Source organism: Hordeum vulgare, chromosome 1H (genome assembly GCF_904849725.1).
Source record: "Hordeum vulgare subsp. vulgare chromosome 1H, MorexV3_pseudomolecules_assembly, whole genome shotgun sequence".
In the NCBI taxonomy this organism is placed as follows: domain Eukaryota; kingdom Viridiplantae; phylum Streptophyta; class Magnoliopsida; order Poales; family Poaceae; genus Hordeum; species Hordeum vulgare.
Genome location: NC_058518.1, coordinates 348,751,799 through 348,762,100, shown reverse-complemented (window position 1 = coordinate 348,762,100; position 10,302 = coordinate 348,751,799).

The following is a 10,302-nucleotide window of genomic DNA, read 5'->3' as shown; positions in this document are numbered from 1 at the left end:
CTTACCGAACACATTCTCACAATTCTGTTCATCTCCCAGATGATAGACCATGCACAACTCTAAGCATAGCATGCATAGCAGGATAAGGCACATCATGGCTCAAGCAACTACCAGGTATGCTAGGTTGCAAGGTTCAACTATTTACTGTGACAAGGATAGGTCATGCAAAGGAAGTGGGTTCAACTAACGTGGCAAAAGAATTTGAAGCATTTGATCCTAATGCAATAAGTAAGTGCAGGAGCAAGAACATGGGATTTATCGGGATGATCAAAATGGTTGCTTGCCTTGTTGCTCAGAGGAGGGACGATATCCGTCAGACGGATATTCGGTGGAATCCGGGGGAGTGGAGCCTACCGAAAGGAATGACAACAATCAATAACAAACATATGCAACAAGATGATGCATGAGCATGGCATGAAGATGCAAAGTGGTATAATATTATAGCTAACATTTATTAGGTTTGAAGTTGATTTGAATCAAATTCAAATATCACTTCAAACGAGGTATTCTCGAATACCATTTTAATTGATTCGACCTGATGCTCAGATCACTTGCTTTTAACATGCATGGAAAAAACATGTTAAGTTGCTGGTTTGTGATTTGAACATTGTTTGATCATATCATTTGTAGTGAAATTAAAATATTTTCTAAATTCCATCTCCAAAGTATTTATGAAGGTTAGTTTATTCATTAATCCATATGTTTGGCTTCAGTAACATTTTCAAACATGTTTGAAAATGACATATTCAGATTCCTTGAATTTTTCTGATACTTTTTCATATATAAATTATTTTCATTGGAGTTACAGATTAATTTATATGATTTTTAGAAGTTTTGGCATTTTTTTTGGAATTCTTTTAAATCAGAAATTCACTTATTGCGTCATAACTGCATCATCATGGCGTCAGCAGGTCAACTGACCTGATCAGGTCAAACCTGACAGGGGGGACCCACTGGTCAGCGTCTCAGGGGCTAATGCCGCGCTGACCAGCCCTAAGTTGGTTTGACTTGGCCTTGGGCCCATTGGCAGTGAGCGATTAGGGTTTAAACTACTCGATTAAGTTGGCCACGTCGTTCTCCATCGGAGCCTGGCCGGCGGCGACCAGATCCGCGGCATAACCTCGCCGGAGACACGCTATAGCGTGCTGTGGTGCTCGGAAAAGGATGCCGGGAGCACTCGGATGATCCCCAGGCTCGACCTCATCCAGCGCTGGCCTCAGGGAGGGCTATAGGTGGCCGAAGCAAGCCGGCGACGTGCCGGGGCGGCTGCCGGAGTACGGGTTCGATGGTCCAGTGTCTAGGGGGCACGGATCCGAGGGGAAGGAGAGGGAAATGATCGCAGGCTCACGGTGGAGGTGAAGCTAGGCTCAGACTGCTCGGGGAGGGGCTGTAGCCGGCGTTTCACCGTCGATTTGCCGGCGACCGAAGGTTGAAGACGATGGCGTTGGGGACGTTGCAGAGCTCGGGGAGGCTTCAGCCTTTGCAGAGAGAACCAGCTCGACGAGGCGAAGCTACTGGACTACTCGGAAGGGAGGTCCTGTGGCTAGAGGCGCGGCGGCTCGAGCTCGAGCTCTTGGCAATGGCGGCAGAAGGAGGGAGGAGCCGAGCGGAGGGGGGAAACTAGAGCTGGGGAACGGATAGAGACGGGCTCGGGGTGGATATCCCCGCTGTCGCGCTGTCCTGGGGGGCACTGGAGGTCGCCACGGCGAAGCAGGAGGTGGAGGGGGCCGCCGTGGTCGATCTCCCCTCTGCCAGAAGGCACAGGAAGAAGACGACCCTGCCCCTGGTGGGCTGGGCCTCCTCAGGCGACAGGTAAGGTTTTCCTCTTTTCTTTCTCTTTTCTTTCTGTTTTGTTTTCTGATATTGCTAACTATTTTGATTTGCTTTTTTTATTTCAGCTCCAACATAGTTTATAAAAATATTTTGAATACATCAGAATATTAGTTGGGATATATCCAACCATTCCTAAAGTTTTCAACATTTTTTAAAACTTAAAGTTTTTGAATTCAAAATTAAAACTTGAAACCAGTAGCTTTTTGCATTTATTTGAAATGCCAAGATTATAAAAGAAATGGTTTCCTTCATTGCTTATTTGTTTCCAAGAATTATCAGAAAAGTTGAACTTTTCTTGAGGCCATTTTGGGTTCATTGATTTTAACTAGTTTGAAATTTCCTTTAATTTGAGAAGTGGCTAGGGTTTTTGAGTTTTCCTTCACCACTTACTTTGTTCTTCTTGAAAATTTCCTAGATGCAATGCAAGGAAGACATGAGCACAAAGCTACCTTGATTAAGGTGTCAGGGATGTGACAGGGTTCGACATCTAGTGGATTCGTTTGTTCACGGTCGTCTTATAGCGGTTCTCGTTGTGTCTTCTAGAGTCCTTGTAGCTTGCTACGACTCGGGGATGCTTCGTATGTCGGGTGCACTGCCTTGCACATGATGGCTACTGTAAGGATCGAGCCCGTGCGATCCTCTGCACGAAAATATCGAACGGAAATATCTCTCATGAGTTTGTTCTGGCTTGTTTCATAAGCCGCAACTTTCGTTTTTGTTGGAATATGGTAATTCGAGTTGCTTCGATGTAAAATGGTGATTTCATATCTTTCCAAGAGATGTCCTCGTATTTCTATGGGAATGCTCATTAATTCTTTGGCTCAATCAATTGTCATATCAATTCCTTTTCAACCGGAGCCGTCTGGTCAACTCTTTTTCAACCGGTGTGCTTCTCTTCAAGTGAATTCAATCCTCTCCAATATTTGCAGATCATTCTCTCAATTCTTACCGGAGTTTGTCTCATCTATCCCAAGTTATCTTTGTTTTTCCCCGCCCTCCCACCCTTTTCTTCAGTGTTTCAGTCATCGTCCAAGTGCCTTTATATTTAGTGATGCTTCCACTATCTTTTCTTCCGTGTCGTATCCGGTGATTCAATATGAAGAATCTCAGGAGCTTCGTGTTCATATTTATTCAATCTTGTTATCTTTTCGAGTGAATTCAATTTAGTTGTCCGTGTCATCTTATCCTATTCATCCTTGTAATTCTTTCCTATGTTGGAAATTCTTATCACCCTATCTTGTTTATTCAGTTATCTCTATTCTATCCGGAGCATTGAAGTTATCTCAGAACTTTTTTCTTTTTATTTTTTCAATTATGCTAACCTCATCTAGTTTTCATGTGTATCGGTGCAATATCTCTCTTTCTAAGCAATCAATGGTGGTTTCTTTGAGTGGGCCCATAACCCACAGGTTCTTTCCCAGGATCTTATCTGGCTCTTGTAATCTTTCCGGAGTTCTCTTATTCTGTTCACCTATGACGTAAGTATGAATTTAATCAGTCATATTCTTTCTTCAAGATCAATTTTAATTAATTCTCATATTTGGCCCAACCTTGCATTTTTCTTTGTTCCGGAGTGTCTCATTTATTCTTAGTGGTGTTCTGCTCATTTTGTTCAGCTTGGAAAACGAAGGGGTGTTTATCTCATATCTTGGTGCCATCATCTTATTTGTTCCAATCATGAGTAATTCCTTTCTTGCTATTCGGTGCATTTCAATGTTGTGTTCATTTCTCGATCCTCTGAAGGCCATCATTTCAGAAGATTCTTCATTCTCAGCTTTCAGCTTTCATCCTCAATTATTCTCAATTGTTGTCTCTTCGTTTGTCTCTCAATTATTCTGGTGCCTTGTTCTAGTTTTCTCTTAGGTGGATCATAATCTCTTCATTCTCATTTATCTCCATTCATTCTTGGTATCTCCATTCAGTTGCAATTCTTGCCGGTGGTTGTTTCAAGACTTCTTAAGTTTGTGCTGTATCTATCTCTCTTTAATATTTTCAAGAATATTAAGTCGTATGCTAAATCATTTGATTGTCATAAATTTAATTTGATGAAGGATAAGCATAACATAATTCTTATTCTTGTTCTTCCTTCTTCCAAGAGATTTCAATTCTTCTTCCGGAGCAGCTCATGATATCAATTCATTCTCAAGTGTTCTTCAAGATTCCTGCTGGAGTACCTCAAGTATTCTTTCTCTTACATTTCCAATGCGTTTGTTATTCCTTTATCCTTTGAGGTGGTATTATAGCATTCTTGTTAGTGTAGGAGCCTCGAAGAGTTTTCCTTTCAAGAATGAGATAATTAAATCCAGCAATTCTATGATCATGAGATATTTTTCAACTCAAGATTTCTGGGTTGAGTATCTTGGTTTAGTTTTCACCTAATGCTTTATCTAATGATTTTTGCTATTATGGTGTTGCCATTAATCCTAGTTTTCAATGTATCCTCTTGGTGTAAGAAGTTTTTCTTATCTTGTTTCCCAAAACAATCCTTGTTTCTGTTAGTGGTTGGTTATCACTTCATTAGTTTGAAAAGGTTTCCATAAGCCCACTTCTATCTTGTTCTTTTCGTTGTTGTTTTAACAACAACTCCGTTGAATTCTTCTTGCAAGGATGCTTGCCAAGTTCATTTGAGATAGTAGTTGTCATTCTTTTCTTCATTCTCTTACTCCGTATGAGCTAGTTCCTATTCTATTGTTCCGGAGGCATTGTGATATTGGTCTTTTGGGTCTAGCATCTTGTTTTGTCAAGATCATGGTGTTCCCTTGTTCTATTTAGTTGTTTGTTATGAATATTGTCTAGTTCTCCCATCTTATCGAATTTTTTGTCCCATTTTCCTACCGAAGTGCTGCCGAAATTTTCCGTGAATTCTTTCTTGTTTCTCATATCATTCTTCATCTCGTAGCAACCTTCAAGGATCGTTGGTTTCACTCGTTTGTCAAAGAAGCGACTGAGTTTCACCTCTTCTTTCTCGTCCTCTTCTTCGATCATTCTTGGATCTCGGGTCGAGATCCTCTTGTGGTGTAGGATAGTTGTGACAACCCGATGGCGACATTCCAGAAGATTCCCCCTTTATTCTATTTTCGTCGTGTGATTATTTTTATTTGTCGCGTCATCATCGCATCATGCGCATCATCCGCATTGCATCGGCATCCCCGTTGCTGTCAGTTTTCAAAAGTTGCATCCGTTGTTAGTTCCCGGTTCTCGTCGTTGTCCGTTCTGAGCCCGACCACACACGCACGCGCCCGCGGCATCGTTTAAATCTTGTTTTCAAAAGTGTGTATAAAACTTTCTCTGATTGGGTTGGAATTTGACGTGCGGTCTTATTTTAATATAGGTAGGCCGCCTGTCAAATTTCGTCGCAATCGGAGTCCGTCTGGTACCCGAACGGTCGTCCATAGCGGCATTGTATTATGTCTATCGTCGGACGTCTTTCGATATTTTAAATCCCGTTGCCGGGTCGCCCATTTTCCCTCTCGTCTCCGGATAACTACTCTACACAACGACTTACCTGTCCCCGCATGTGGAATTGTTTGATTCCGACCACGCGGTTGGATCCGGAACGAAATTCCGGTAAATCTAGCCCCCATTTTGTCTATAAATAGACCCCCCATGCAAATTTAAGAGCAAACCTAACATCCCTCGGGATCCGCACCCCTAACCCTAGACTCCCACCTCTCTCTCTCTCCTCCCCTCAGCCTCCAGCCACCGCGGGCCCGAACCGAGCCACCGCCGGCGCCCTGCATCGCCCTTGCCGAGGTGCTCCTCCCGAGGCTGCAGCACCTCCTGCCCGCGTCGGTCGCCGCCTCCTCCAAGCCGCTGGTGCCCTGCGCCTCAGCTGTCCTGCCGCGAGCACCTTCCGGCCGCCACCATGACCGCTCCTCGCTGGCCAGCCTCCGGCCGCTGCACGGACTGGCTGCCCCGACGAGTCGTCGCCCCAGCAGTTCGTCGCCCTCATGAGCCCCGCCGTTGACCGAGTCCCCGTCTCCCGCGCTGTCTTCCCCACCGCCAGATTGCCCCGAGCCGCCTCCTTGCGTTCCTCCTTGCCGGATCGAGCGGAGAGGCTCGGGCGACCTCCCGCTCAAGCGCCGCCCGCGTTGACCCGCGGCAGGGAAGCGCCTCCAGGCCGGATGTGCTCGGCCCAGCGCCAACTCCCAGCGAGCCCCGGCCCACTCGCCCTCAGCCGGCGTGCCTCCTCTCCTCCAGATTCGGCCCATGGCCACGAGGTGAGCAGCCCGAGTCTATTCCCCGCCCCAGCGCTGATTAGTATATTGCGTATGCCCCTTTCAGCCCGTTAGTAATTAGTTTAGGTTTTAGGATTTAATTCTTTTTCACGGAGATAGGCTATATTTAAAACGCCCGTATCTTTCAATCCGCGTGTCGGATGGCGATGTGTAGTATATGTAATTTGTGTAGTTTTTCATGTAGATTACGAATTTGTAACTTGCATATATGTTTTACGTAGTTTGGCTTGCCTTTTGCCTAGTTTAGCGTGCTGTCCTAATAGGTGCTTGTCCCGTATTTATTTTCGCGCATGTCCGGATTGTTCGAACAATGTAGATAAAATGCTCATGTTTTAGGAACCCCTTTGCCATGTATTTTAGAGTAGTCGTTGATATTTTTGCATGTAGGGTTTAGTCGCTAGTTTATTATTTCACGTTTGGGACATATTCCCGCATATACGTGTGGAGTTGTTTTTATTTTGCAACCCCTCATGTTATATATGTTTTCGGGGTAGAAAAATCCATAGAATTTAACGGTGCATTTAGTTTGAGCTTTTGAGGAAGTTAGTTCGCGTGTTATTTTGCCATGTTGCCCTTTTGTTTATTTTGTGGGATTTAATCCGTGCGTGATATGATTAAGTTGTCAACTAGAGAGTTGCTCTTGGATGTTTGGTCTACCCCTGGTAATTTTGGTTGCAATAGAAATCCATGTTTAGGTGTGGTTTGCCTGATCTTTACTTGCTAGGAAATAGTGTTGTTTTAGAGATGCTGAGATATTTCTAAGTCTGAAATCTGTTATATTTTGTTGCTGTCTTTGCATGAGTTTATCTGGTGATCTGTATCTATTTTGAGGTTGGTGCAATGGAGTTCGTTGTAGACTTTGGGATTCTCTAGCATGTTGTCAATTTTCATGCTATTTGGAGTCATGTAGCTTGTGGTTTTGCTGCTGTAAATATGCCTTCAGATCAAAAACTGCAGTTTCATAAACTGTTATTTTCACCAAGTCTGAAACTGTGTGTGAGAAGCCATTTTGTGACTTCTTTTTCCCAGTGATCCATGCTTCCATGCTAGGTGTTATTAGTTGTATGTTGTAGTGATTCTTGCCCTCTACCTCCTCATGCTTTGTTTGAGCCTATTGGATTTATGTAGCTCGTAGTTGTGGGGTGTAGAAAATGCTATGTGGCTGATTTTGGCAGATTGTAGTGATTTCTTGTTTAGCTCGTAGTTATTGAACCGTTGCTCCGTTTGGATCGTGTACTATATGAAAATTGCTTACAATCTCATTTAGTTTCATTTTATATTGCTGGTTGTATGTTTTGAAGTGCTTGTGACCGTCGTTGCACACATTTTGCATTCATGCCATCATATCTTGCGGTGTCCGTATCTTTTGATCTGTAGCTCCGTTGGAGATGTTCTCTATGTGTAAATTGCTTGTAACGACGCGTAGAATCATGTGAACCTATTTGTTTTGCTGTTTAACAACCATTTAAACGTGTTAGTTCAGATCTGGACAGAATTGTAAATTAACATGTGAGGTCGTTTCGGAGGTGCTATATGTCATTTCCGACCTCATTTAAAATGCCTAGATAGGTAGATTGATTACGCTTCACCTCTTGCCATGTTTAACAAAAATTAATACTGTTGCGTACCTAATCGGGGTAGAATTAAATAACTCGTATGTGGAGTTTCGTCAATATGCAACTCGTTGCATATTGAACTTCACTTAATGTGTAGTATTTTGTTGTTGTGATTTGACATGCCGTGACTTGCATTTATTCAGCCGTTCATGCATCATATGTGTTGTACATCGTGTGGTGAATATCATGTGTTGATGCTTGTTTCTGGTTTGCTTCGTCTCGATAGAGTTCCGCAAGCGTGTCGGATTGTGAGGACCCGTTCGACTACATCGGTTCGTCTGCTTCACGGAGTCATTCTTCTTCCAAGCGGGATCTCAGGCAAGATGACCATTTCCCCAGATACCATTACTATCATAGCTATGCCAGTTAGTTCGATGCTACCGATTATGTCTCGTTGCCTACCACATGTTAAATATCATCCTCTCAACATTGCCATGAAAACATTCAACCTGTTCACAACCTAGCAAACCACTGATTGGCTATGATACTGCTTGTTTATCCATGTGTTAGCATTGCTAGTTGTAGGTGTAGTTGCTTCCATGTGATAACATGGGTTCCTTGTTATATCACCATATTAATGCTATTTTAATTTAATGCACCTATATAATTGGTAAAGGGTGGAAGGCTTGGCCTTCTAGCCTGGTGTTTTGTTCCACCTTTGCCCCCTTAGTTTTCGGCTACCGATGTTATGTTCCATAATTGAGTGCTCCTAACACGATCGGGGTTGTTATGGGGACCCCCTTGATAATTCGTTTTAGATTAAAGCTGATATGGCAAGGCCCAACATTGGTACTACATTTGCCCAACATAATAATTTTGTTAATACTGAAAGCATAGGGCGTCATGAACCCGAGGAGTAATTTTACATAATACAGGGAGGGCCTGTGCTGATGGTGCTGGTCCAAAACAGAGCAGCTTACTAACGCTACCCGGGGTAACTCGGCGTCTGGCGTGGTAACAGTCGCTCATCCGTTGTGTCCTGAGAACGAGATATGCGGCTCCTATCAGGATCGTCGACACGCCAGGCAGCCTTGATGAATTAGTTTTACCTTTGACGAATGTCTTGTGCATCGGGATTCCGGTGATGCTTTGGGTAATCTCAGAGTTGAGGTTTTCCACTAAGGAGTCCGACGAGATCGCGAGTTTCGTGATCGAGGATTTCTATGCGGCTTGTGGTAATTTGTGATGGATTAGTTGGAGTACCCCTGCAGGGTTAAATCTTTCAGAAAGTTGTGCCCGCGGTTATGTGGCAACATGGAAACTTTGTTTAACACTGGTTCTAGATAACTTGAAGCTAACTTAATTAAAACTTGCCAACCGTGTGCGTAACCGTGATTGTCTCTTTCGTGAGTTCCTTCTCCGATCGAGGACACGCTGGGGTTATGTCTGACATAGGTAGGTGTTGAGGATCATTCATTGGATTATCAGTAGTTCACGTCTGTTATGCATAGATCATCCCTCTCTTATTCTTGTACTCGTAAGTTAGCCACCAAATAAATGCTTAGTCGCTTGTTGCAGCCTCACCACATAACCTACCTCACCTAATAAGCTTTGCTAGTCTTGATACCTTTGGAAATGAGATTGTTGAGTCCCCTGTGGCTCACAGATTACTACAACACCAGTTGCAGGTACAGGTAAAGGTTACTTGACGCGAGCGCGTTGATTGTTCATTTGGAGTTACTTCTTCTTCTTCTTCTTCATCGATCTAGGATGGGTTCCAGGCCGGCAGCCTGGGATAGGAAGGATGGACGTCGTTCTTTTTTTCTCATTTGTTTCTCATCCATAGTCGGACCCTGCTCCTCTTCGTGATATTTATGTATAGTACTAATGTGACTCTGATGTAGCTTGTGGCGAGTGTAAGCCAATTCTATATATCTCTTCTTTTCAGTACATGTACTTATAAGGATATCCATTCTTGCGAAACGACGAGATGCGCTTCTATCCCTGACGAGGCCCTCGCGCCAAATTAAGGATAGGGTCGTATCTTGGGCGTTACATCTCTGGTCATGAATATATTATGCTTTGTGAGTAGTCACTTTTCTTCCTCGGCACATGGGATAAGTCATGCTATAAGTAGTCATGTGAATTTGGTATTCGTTCGATATTTTGATGCGTTGTATGTTGTTTTTCCTCTAGTGGTGTTATGTGAACGTCGACTATATAACACTTCACCATTATTTGGGCCTAGAGGAAGACATTGGGAAGTAGTAAGTAGATGATGGGTTGCTAGAGTGACAGAAGCTTAAACCCTAGTTTATGTGTTGCTTCGTAAGGGGCTGATTTGGATCCACTAGTTTAATGCTATGCTTAGACTTTGTCTTAATTCTTCCTTCGTAGTTGCGGATGCTTGAGAGAGGGGTTAATCATAAGTGGGAGGTTTGTCCAAGTAAGGGCAGCACCCAAGCACCGGTCCGCCCACATATCAAACTATCAAAGTAGCGAACGCGAATCATATGAACATGATGAAAACTATCTTGACAGAAGTTCTCATGTGTCCTCGGGAGCGCTTTACCTCCTATAAGAGTTTGTCTAGGCTTGTCCCTTGCTACAAAAGGGATTGGGCCACTTTGCTGCACCTTTGTTACTATTGCTACTTGTTACTTGCTACTCGCTAT